The sequence below is a fragment of the Plectropomus leopardus genome, chromosome 4 (assembly GCF_026936395.1).
Source record: "Plectropomus leopardus strain MGB_pleo_1.0 chromosome 4, ASM2693639v1, whole genome shotgun sequence".
Lineage (NCBI taxonomy): Eukaryota > Metazoa > Chordata > Actinopteri > Perciformes > Serranidae > Plectropomus > Plectropomus leopardus.
Genome location: NC_142179.1, coordinates 8857119 through 8869301, shown reverse-complemented (window position 1 = coordinate 8869301; position 12183 = coordinate 8857119). Strand labels below are relative to the sequence as shown.

General features: G+C 38.6%; 1 long non-coding RNA gene and 1 pseudogene across 1 annotated transcript; one reads left to right on the top strand and one right to left on the bottom strand.

Moving 5' to 3' along the window:
• Positions 1-140: 140 nt before the first annotated feature.
• On the top strand, positions 141-11984 carry LOC148189704 (uncharacterized). The gene is made up of 3 exons (XR_015776312.1): positions 141-278; positions 854-1016; positions 11853-11984. It is a non-coding gene; the product is annotated as an uncharacterized LOC148189704 (long non-coding RNA).
• On the bottom strand, positions 3580-7649 carry LOC148189705 (uncharacterized; annotated as a pseudogene).
• Positions 11985-12183: the final 199 nt, after the last annotated feature.

The following is a 12183-nucleotide window of genomic DNA, read 5'->3' as shown; positions in this document are numbered from 1 at the left end:
CTGTTTTGCTTTTTAATATCTGAGGTGTACTTGGTGTGCGCAGTAGCTCAGTTGGTAGAGTGGGAGACCCATAAACAGAGGCTACTTCCTCGTCGCACCGGCCGCAGGTTCACTTTCGGCCTAGGCCCTTTGCTGCATGCCAAAAAGCAAGGAAAAGATTTTTTGATTGGTTGTCTATCGGCCAATCACGGTGTTCCACATCATCTAAAGTGGACTTCAGTGGAGCCTCACTCTTCTCAACAGCCATGGCAGACCATGAGGGAAGGAGAAAACTCAAGGCATGTTGAAGCCTTTTATCATAATGTAAAAGTACATAATTTATGTTTAAACTGGTTTTAAAGTAAGAATGAGATGTTATATATCTTATACACATCAAAATATACATGAAAGATTTAACTTTTACTCAGGATTCTTTCATAAAATATCCAATGTTTGAATGTCACTTAAAAATGACTGAAGGAAATGCTGTTTAAATGGGAAAATACTGTTCTAATGTGATATTTTAATGATATAATCAGTGTATAATGCGTCTTATCACTTATTTTCACAGAATTACATTGAATGAATATTATACACATTTTCTTCCAGTAGGTACCCTAAATCCTACCAACTAGATGTTTAAGCCAACTGAGTTTCGGATGCTACAGACATAACTGAGAGTTACATTTTTTTATTTTAGTGGATCCTTTGCAGCTTTTTTGTTTACTATATTATCACAGGTAGTCTCCCATGCTTTCACGTTAGCTCTTTCACAGTAAATGGCTGCTGACAGCATTGCTTTCACTGTGATCATTCACATTTATGGTGCTGATGTCAACATCTTATAAACGCTGTGTGTAATGCTGCGTTCCAGAGATCTTCTGACCTCCTACCAGAAAAACTACAGTGGGATGCCACTCAAAGTCGGAGTTCCTACTTACTGTGCACTGAGACAAGTCCATGCACCCCGACTTCAGCGGTCTGACGTCACAACAACGGCAGCATTATGGAGGCCACGGAGGCACACATTGTAAATGGTAAGAAATCAACTAAAAGGCAATGTATAATTGCATATATTAATTATAATAATACAGCTACTATCATAAAGTTTAACCTGTTCTGCATGCAAATTGATGTCAAAATATATTGCCAGTGTTATTTGGTAGCTGGCTGCAGTAAAAAATCTCTGAACCTGATGTTCTCTGTACAAAAGTTAATCTGGAAAGTGGTGAAAATTTTTAAATGTAAACTTAAAGTAAAATATGATAGCATCAGAACATATGTATATATATATGTATATGCCTCGTGTGGAACATATTAATATTTATTTACAGTAGTTCAATATGGATAACTATTTTAACATTACAAATAATAGGAGTATTTCTTTAAAAGGAAATTGGAATAATACATTTATAAAAGCAGACTAAGATATTTACTGCATTGTTTTTAATTTTATTTTTCATTTATTGACATTTTTGCAAACAGTGTTTTCAAAATACTGCAAAGAAGAAAACAGGATAACTACTTATCCTGTCAAGGGTGGCAGGGGAGCTGGAGCCTTTCCCAGATGACATTTGGGTGAAAGGCGGGGTACACCAGACAACCATTCACGCTCACATTCACATCTATGGGCAGTTTAGAGTCACCAGTTAACTTCACCTGCATGTCTTCAGACTGTGGGAGGAAGCCGGAGCACCCGGAGAGAACCCACGCTGACACGGGGAGAACACATGTTCTCTGCATGGAGGGGCCCATGGTTCAAACCACGCCCTCACCAGGGACCCTCTTGCTGTGAGGCGACAGTGTTGTCCGCTACACCACCGTGCCGCAAAGTGATCTAACACTTCAACTTTTTTTATTGTATGAAAACATACAGAATCATAACACCACAGTACAGTATCACACTGAGCTGTGAAATTTGTTAACTGGCAGACCCCCACTACCTAACCTACATATGCAAGTAGGACCCATGTGGATGGTAAATGGGATGAATAATGGGCCCTATATAGGACTGTCCAACAGTCCCATATTGGTCCCATGCCAGTTGCCTACTTGCCTATGTTGGGGCTACCTCATACAAATGTTGGCAGGGTGAGTATCACACACACAAAAATAATAAACAAAATACCACCTTGACAGGATAGCATAATCCATCAGATTGAGGTTAAATGGTCTAATGAGCCCATGGTCTCTCTGTAAAGCTGATGGAATCTGTTGAGTGAGTGTTCCAACAGATTTTAGGTCTCCTGTCATCTGGATAATAGTCTTCACTGTTTTTTTTCTATAGCCCATAATCTCAAATCACATATTTACAAACCGCACTGTATGCTACAGCTTCTGTCCTTAGACCCTCGACTCGGATGAGGAAAAACTCCCAAAAAAATCCATCAGTTGTCAAATAGTGGAAGGAACCTCAGGGAGAGCAACAGAGGAGGGATCCCTCTCCCAGGACGGACAGACAGGGAATGTCAAGTGATTGGAAAAATTACAGTTGTACAGTGATAAGAGATGGGCTGAAGTATGTCCGGAGATTTACGTTGCACATCGCTGAATTTGATTTGGAGGGCAACGTAAGATTTCAGCAGCTCACGATAGTCTGAGCTACTGTCACCGTGCCTCCTCCTCAGATTGGTGTATGCCTTTTCCAGATGCTGTAAAAGCCTTTGTGGTGTCTTCTGGTTGAGCCTGAGCTTGGTGTCATTCAGTACGTTTACATGATGTCAGAAAAAGTCCAATTATTGTGTTAGTCCGACCAATAATTGTGATTTCGTCAATAAATCCATTCTCCCCGAGGGATTTTATACGGGTCAAGGACACTAGTAACATTAAATGGCTTGATTGAGCTAGCTCAACTTATTTTGCATATAAACATGCTGGGGGGTGAACGTGAGATGGAAGTTTGACTCTGGCAGCTGTTGTTTTGGGGGCCTGGAGTAACCGTCCTGGGTAACTGCTTATCCTGTCAAGGTTGGTGGGGGAGCTGCGCCTTTCCCGGCGGACATTTGGGTGAAAGGCGGGGTACACCCTGGACAACTCACCAGACTTTTGCAGGGTTGACAAATAGAGACCGACAACCATTCACACTCACATTCACATCTATGGGCAGTTTAGAGTCACCAGTTAACTTCACCTGCATGTCTTCAGACTGTGGGAGGAAGCGGAGCACCGGAGAGAACCCACGCTGACACGGGAGAACACATGTTCTCTGCATAGAAGGGCCCATGGTTCAAACCACGCCCTCACCAAGGACCCTCTTGCTGTGAGGCGACAGTGTTATCCACTACACCATCGTGCATAAAAGTGATCTGACACTTCTTTTTTATTGTATGAAAACATACAGAATCATAACACCACAGTACAGTATCACACTGACCTGTGAAATTTGTTAACTAGCAGACCCCCTGGATAATAGTCTTCACTGTTTTTCTATAGCCCACAATCTCAAATCACATATTTACAAACAGCACTGTATGTGACAGCTTCTGTCCTTAGACCCTCGACTCGGATGAGGAAAAACTCCCAAAGAACTAGTGGAAGGAACCTCAGGGAGAGTAACAGAGGAGGGATCCCTCTCCCAGGACGGACAGACAGGGAATGTCACGTGAGCGGGAAAAATTACAGTTGTACGGTGATCTGAGATGGGCTGCAGTCTGTCCGGAGATTTTGTTGCGCATCGCTGAATTTGAGTCCGACTAATAATTATAATTTCGTCAATAAATCCATTCTCCCCCGGGAATTTTATACAGGGCCAAGGACACTGGTAGTTTTCTCAGATCTCCTAGTTGTGGTATTAAATGGCCTATTCGAGCTAGCTCAACTTATTTGGGCATGTAAACGTACTGAGGGACAAACTTGAGATGGAAGTTTGACTCTGGCAGCTGTTGTTCTTGGGGCCTGGAGTAAACTTCCTGAGCTCTCTGCAGAACCATGGCCAACTGGTGCTTTTCCTCCAGTATTTTAATCTGCTGGGTCAAAGCTTCCTTGAGTTCAATCCGGTACTTTTCACACAAGGCTTTTTCTTTTTCAAGAGCAGAGTTGATTTGCTCAACTTTCTGCTGCAATTCAGAGTTTCTCATTTTGTCCTCTTTTAAGGCATCTTCAAGTTCTAACCGTTTTGACGTGTTCTCTGATTGCCGCGCCGAGAACCCGTCTACCATGCACTGGAGCCTGGTGATGGTGGACTGACTCTCAGTGATGATTTTGTCTTTCTCTGACATCATCTCCCTATAACATCTGTGTTCGACTTGAAGTCTGTCATAGTCCTTTTCCAGGGCACCGAATTTAGCCCTGATATCTGCATTCTCCATCCTGAGAGTCTGCATGTCGTACATCAGATGCTCTGAGCAGCAGATGCTTCCTTCAGCTGGTCACAAAAGATGGTTAGAGGTTCCACTGCAGGCTGCTTTTGCAAAATAAGCTGGTCAGCAGCTTCTGCTCATTCTTGAGGGATGACTTTAGGACTTTTTCAGTCACCAGGCTCTTTTCTAAAGCCAGAGTCTTCTCAGAGCTCCTTCTCCAGGCTGAAGATCTTGTTGTATGCTCTCTTATACCGAGCCTTCTCCCTCTTAATGGCCTCCTCGAGTCCGCTCCCAGCTCCTTCCTGAAGCCGCTTTTGATCAGTTTGCTGCTCACGGAGAGCAGCATCAAGTTCGCCCTGCAGTCGTTTGTTCTCAGAGATAAGTTTTTGGTTCTCTTGAGTCAGAAGGTCCACATCTGCTTCCTCCTCCTGCTGTTTGGAAACAACAGCCTCAAAGTTCTTCTGGAGTGAACAGTTTTTACTTTGTTCCTCTTTGAGGGCTGAGATACAGCGGTTCACTTCCTCCTGCAAGGAGGAAACAGTTTTGTCTTTGTGTTCAGTGTCCTGTTGAAGATTTTGGAGATTGATGTACAGGGACTGAATTTCATGGTCTTTCAGATTTTCTCCTGCAGCTTAATGAGGCTCTCCTTTAGAGTGGAGAGCTCAGCACTATGTGCCTCATCACGCTCTGCTAATGCTTCAGCGTGCTGACAGGAGGATGCTTCCAGATTGCACTTGAGGTTATCAATCTCCTTCTTGTGCTCTTGAAGTTCAGCGGTCATTTGGGTGACTGTGCCCTTCAGCTTTGCTTTCCTCCTCTGGTGCTCTTTCTGTGACTTATTCAGATCAGCCACTTGTGCCCTCAACAGCTCCAACTCAGCATGAAGAGTGCTTTTTTCAGCTTGCTCCTTCTGCAGAGCTTTTGAAAGAGCATCTTTTTCTTTTAGCACCTGCTTCCGGAGCTTTTTCTGCTGAGCTCGGGCTGTTTTTCCTTCTTCAGTTCCTCTTGAGAGCAGCTTTGGCTTTTGCTCCTCCTCAAGGGCTTCCTGAAGAACAGCTAATTTCTTGATCTCCCGATCATAAGATCTCCCAGATCCTTCAGATCTTTCTGATATGTCAGTCTGTAAAAACATGCAACAGTCTGATTAGATGTTTACTCTTAAACAATGTGTGTGAAACTTGTGTGGCGACCATGACCAAACATCAAATGCATAACTCCTTTCATTTATATTTTTGATTGACTTACATAAAATTAATGTGTTGTTAGATTATGTTTGAATGAATGCCTATGCTCTTGTCAAAAGGGGGATGCAAGCATGGACGGATTACTGAATGGGCAACCAGGCACAGTGGCAGGGACCCATAGTGTCAGGGCCCAGCCTGGCCATCACCTACAAAATGTAAATTCACATGACCATAGAAACACAAAATAACTAGAAAAGGGGCAAAACCACCACAAAGACACACAATTGACTACAAAGAGACACAAAATTACCTCACAGAGACACAAACAACTTCAAGGAAATGCAACATAACCATAAAGAGACATAAAATTACCACGAAGACATAATGTAACAAATAAATAAAGGTAGAGCCAACACAAGGTCTATTTGCCTTGTTGAGGTGGTTGAGCCTTATCAGTATCAGCACCCAGGTACCCATTCTCTTATAATCCTGCCATGGAGTGGATTCAATTATTTTAAAACAGTATCAGTATCAGCCACAGGTTTTGAATTTCTAGCTGCTACCATGTGTGTTTGTGTAAACGTATGTCTATTATCTTATATTATTTCATACCTCTTCAAAGGAAGTGTAATTGTAGTCTTCATTGCCATTGGAGATACAGGGCTGCTCCTGAGCCACATCCATAATCTCCTCAGGCTCCTCTACATACTCCCGAATCTCTTCCACTATGTCTTCCTCAATTTCCTCCATAAGGTCCTCTGCATCGAAAACGCTCTTAAAGGGAGAATTCCATGGGCTTGATTTTTTCTCCAGTTCCTCCTCAAGTGCAGCTTTGCCTCTTCTTTCCTCCATGAGGGCACGAGATTTCAGAAAAATCTTAGGTCTCTCGGATCTCTCAGATTTCTCAGATCTCCTAGATGTCTCTGATTTCTCTGATCTTCTAGATTTCTCAGATTTCTCAGATCTCCTGGATGTCTCTGACCTCCTGGATGTCTCTGATCTCTCTGATCTACTAGATCTCTCAGATTTCTCAGATCTCCTGGATGTCTCTGATCTCTCTGATTTTGTAGATCTCTCAGATTCCTCAGATTTCCTAGATCTCTCTGATACGTCGGTCTGTGAAACATATAAAAAATTATTTAATAAAGATGTTTACTCTTGAACAGAGTGTTTAAAAACATATATAGTGACAATGACCAAACATCAAATGCATAACTTCTTTCATTTAAATTTTTGATTAATTTATGAAATACATGTGTGTTTTTGGATTTTGTTTTGATGAATGCCTATGCTCTTGTCAAAAAGGGGATGCAAGCATGGATGGATTACTGAATGGGCAACCAGGCACAGTGGCAGGGACCCATAGTGTCAGGGCCCACCCTGGCCATCACCTACAAAATGTACATTCACACGACCATAGAAACACAAAATAACTAGAAAACAGGGGCAAAACCACTACAAAGACACACAAATGACTACAAAGAGACACAAAATTACCTCACAGAGACACAAACAACTACAAGGAAATGCAACATAACCATAAAGAGACATAAAATTACCACGAAGACATAATGTAACAAATAAATAAAGGTAGAGCCAACACAAGGTCTATTTGCCTTGTTGAGGTGGTTGAGCCTTATCAGTATCAGCACCCAGATACCCATTCTCTTATAATCCTGCCATGGAGTGGATTCAATTATTTTAAAACAGTATCAGTATCAGCTACAGTTTTGAATTTCTAACTGCTACCATGTGTGTTTGTGTAAACGTGTGTCTATTATCTTATATTATTTCATACCTCTTCGAAGGAACTGTAGTTGTAGTTTTCATCGCCATTGGAGGGACGGGGCTGCTCCTGAGCCACATCCATAATCATCTCCTCAGGCTCCTCTACATACTCCTGAATCTCTTCGACTATGTCCTCCTCAATTTCCTCCATGACCTCCTCTGCGTTGAAAATGCTCTTAAAGGGAGAAGTCCATGGGCTTGTTTTTTTCTCCATTTCCTCTTCAAGTGGAGTGTTGCTTCTTCTCTCCTCCATGATGGTATGAGATTTCAGAAATCTCTTAGGTCTCTCAGATTTCTGGTCTGCATGCTCCTGAACTCCCTTCTCAGTGAAGGGATTCTGTTGGAGCCATGAAAAGTCCTGGTTGTCCATGGAGAAATATCCTGACTCGTCGCTGTTCATTTTCTTATAGTGAAGAAGTGACTACAACTTGGTGATGAAGTAGCTTGAATGTAGCTTGGATAAGCCTGGCCTCCGATATCTTTTCACCAACTGATGCCTGTCTTCTGAACAGACCCTTTATATACCCTTCTCTGAAAAGAATTGTGATGTCATATGATGTAATTTAGACCTATAATGTCATAAAGGCAATCTCTCATGACATAACATGTCGCATGCACCGCAGTCCTTTATGACATCACATTCTGCATGAATGTGTTCCAATTCCACTGACACCTTCTACATTCCGTTTAAAGGGCCAGTTCACCCAAAATTCCAAAAATTGGGAATTTTTCCCTTTCCCCTTGTGATTTATATAGCCATGCTTGTAATTTTGCTTTCATTTGGCCAGTAAAATAAAATAAACACTGTCTACATGACTAGATACCAAATGAGCTGTGTGAGAAAGTATTTTCTGTGTGATCTGACCCTTTGAGACCTTAAAGGGCTTCCCACAATGTAACTCATGCATGGAGGGTATGGTCTTGTAATGGACCATAAAACAGGAGAATTTAGGAGATACTATATTTACAGATATGGAATCCAATAAAAGTATAAATAATAATAAAAGTATTAGTGCATAATGTGTGTGTTTCCATACTTTTGAATGAGCTATTTATTGATATGATAATAATAAGTGTTATTATTATTATTATTATTATTATTATTATTATTATTAGCATTATTAGCATTATTAACTAAATTAAAATTTTATTTGTCTATGTATCTATCTATTTATTTATGGATCAGGGTTAGGGCTGCTTATATGTGAATTGGGAGTGGGTCCTGGTCCATGGAGTCAGCCATGTTTTTACAGTAGCCCAGAATGGACAAACCAAACACTGGCTGTGGAAAGAGCCATTATTATCTTTGTGTATTTGCATCATCAACTAGTATTTGTTCATTCATTTATTTATTTTCTTTATTGGATTATTTGGAGTATCTATACTTTACCTGTTTTTTTATATTTCTGTCAACTTTCACTTTTACTTCCCTACATTTCCCCCAAGCATTTCAGTTACTCACTACAAAATAGAGAAGGACAGGAAGGGAAGAGGGGACAGATGTACCAATAAAGAAAGTGGGCGGTGAAAAAAAAAGTTTTTGTTCTTAAAATCCTTTAGGTTGCAAAAAATACCTTTCTTTCTTGAAGTGTAAAGGTGGCTCCATTTAACTTTAGAATTTAATATCATCACATTATCATTTCATATCATAAAATTACTTTTTTATACTACAGGCACTTTAAGATGTTTACTTAAGTAGGCTAATCCAAAAGGTGACTTAAACTTCTTCATCCTGCACTGGAAATATCAATAAAATAGATATGTCATCTTGGAGGTTGCCAGCTCAATCTGTGATAAAAAAGTGGTCCTTTGAGGGAAAAAGTTGGTAACAATCAAAATTATTTAAGTTGTAATACTATATTTCACCACTAGATAGCATCATTTGCCACATCACAAGGACAACACAGGGCTACATTATTAAAAACATAGACAAAATTATATTGTGACACTTTTGTACTGAAATAAAGACATAATTTTGGTAGGAACAACTAGACATGCTTGTGCTTTACGTCATCTTTCCAAAAAATATTTTAGCCAGAGTCTAATGGTTACAGCAAGCGGAGATAAATCAAAACCAAACACATTTATACATAACAGAAACTGAGCCAAGTCAGAATCAGGATCAGATACACGTAATCGATCCCTGAGCAGAAACTGTGGTTTGTTATAGTCGCTCTGATGTCAAGAATGGAGAATTATGGACAGTAGAAATAAGTACTTTTCTGATTTTAAAATATTCACGTTAGTGCTAATTGTTTCTAATTATTGTATTTCTATCATATATTTTTACACACTCAGCACATTATACCTATTTATAATTTCTGAATATTGTTTCTTATTACTATATTTTTATCCTATATGTTTTATACACTACACGCTCAGGACATTATACATATTTAGAATTTTTAAATATTCACATGCTAATGCTGAGTGTTAAATGTGTAAAAATAAACTATGTGTCTTATGCTTCAATACAATGCATAAAACTAGTATGTAAACTTAGGAATAGATTATATGTGTACAACAGATATTCACATAAGTAAGAACACTAAAATAAGAATACAATAAATACTATGTGTGTAACATTAAACCAGAAAATTAGGAGAGAGTCAAAACCTTGCAATGGTTGGATCTACTTACACAAGAGATAACTATTGAACAAGAATCAGCTCTGCATTAAAAACAACAACAACAACAACAACAAAAAAACAAACAAAAACAAAACAGTTCAACAAAATATTCTCAACTATTACCCAAACTGCCTCGCTGCCGGTGAGCTAATGCCACAATCCCATATGAATGGAAACATACGCATGTAACTGGGGAAACATTTATGTGTATGTGTGAGTATAAATGTGTATATAGTCAGACTTTAAAATATATGATCCAATCTATCCTGCAAAACTCACCTAAAATACATCCAACCCCTAACAGAGCATGACCCTAATTCATTTAATATAATTCCTTATTTTTAATATTTTTCTTCTCTCCTTTTTCATTTCTTCTTTTCCTAACACACTTTAATGTGTTGATTATCTATTCTCTCTTTTGTTAATCTGTAACATTTGAACATCTATTGCTTTTTCTTTATTTGTTTGTATTATTATTATTTTTCATATTGTCAACATGTATGTGCACTAATTGGTGAGTAAAAGGATTTAAAAAAGAAAATAGAAATAAAATAAACATAAAACTTAATTAGTGTCTGTTACAGTTTGTTTTGTATTGACAGGTATTACCAGTGGTAGAATATAACTGATTAAATTTACTCAAGTACTGTACATAAATATGAATTTGAGGTACTTGTGATGTACTTGATATTTTATTTCTATGCTACCTTATATACTTGTCATTTCAGAGGAAATATTTTACTTTTTGCTTCAATACATTTTCTTTTTAATTACTGTACAAATTTAAAATTTTCCATAAAAACAAGAGTTTATAGAGAGTTAGTTTTTTAAAAGTTAGAGTTTCAGGGTGTTTTCAATTTTGTTTATACTTTTTTATACTTTTTTCTTATTCTTGTTAGATTTTTTTCTATTCTTTTTATGTTAATTTCTGGGTTGCGCACTGTGTTTTGACTTCCAACATAATGACAACCTGAGTTTTTTTCTTCTTTGTCGTTTTTCTGTTTTTCAAATTCTAAGTTTTGGTTAGTTTTTTATTCCGTATAATTCTGATATTTTTTGAGGTTTTTTTTTCCTTTTAAAAAAATGAGGATTGGGGTGCTTGTATCATTTGGGGTGATTTTTTTCTTTTTTTGAATATATAAATTTGAGTTTTTTCGGCATGTTTTGTATGTAACGTAAGATTTTTCTGCATTGGGTAATTTTCTTATTCATACTTTAAGTACAGTTTCCTTATTGTACTCACCTACTTTGATGTAGTTTTTCAAAACAGGACTTTTACCTGTCACAACACATTTTTAGAGGGTGGTATTAGTACTTTTACTTTAGTGTAGGATCTGAATACTTCTTACACCACTGGTTATTACCAGTATTACTAGTCGTCGTCTGGAAGGTAGTTGCATGCTTGTGATGGTTGTCTTTACTGAGGGCTGGGATGGTAATTACATTTCTATGGGCAGAGCGCGAACACACCACGGTCCTCGCTGCACAGCACGAGCCGCTTTGATTTGTTTTTATGTATTAACTAACGTTGAGGCGTCTGGTGCAGAGATGGCAGTGAAAGTGAAAGTGCTGAGTGTCATTTAGGCACTGATTGGAAACATAAATCTGTTAGACTTACCACAAATGGTCCTTTAATGGTATTAATCATTATTGATTTCAGAGCACTTTTTGATACAAAGTCACCAAATGCCTCAGATGAAAATTAGTTTTTTAAAAAGGGCAAAATTTAAATATTAATAATAATAATAATTAGGAAATATGTCTAGAAAATATTATAATATTATATATTCTAATTATGAATTTAGTGATAAGTCTCTGGAAATAATATACACACTTTTTACTTGTTTCATTTTCTTGTTTATTTTGTTTTTTACTCTTCCTTTGTGCATATTTGCTGTGCTTAGGTTTCAAAGGGTTAAAGGCTGCTGTTGTTTCATAAATATCTTACCAGTGTGCTTTCTGTTTGTGTGAAGCGTTTGAAGACATGCTGGAGAATCCTCTGAACAGCACCCAGTGGATGAACGACCCGAGACCGGCCCAGTCATGCTCCAAATATCCAGAATCTTCCAGACCCTCAATCGCACATAGAGCCTCCTGGTGGACTTCTGTTGGTATCATGTTTTGTAATTGAGAGGCTGGTGGTGAAGTGTTTGTTCGGCTTTCAAACACATTACCTCTCTCTCCATTCACGCCTCTTGAGGTCACTGTAAGTCAAGCGACCGCCTCTCAGTTCAAAGCGGACATCGTTTTATCTTGAGCTTCTTTAAGGATATTTATTTGACGTTCTTGCCTTTTAAACAAAAG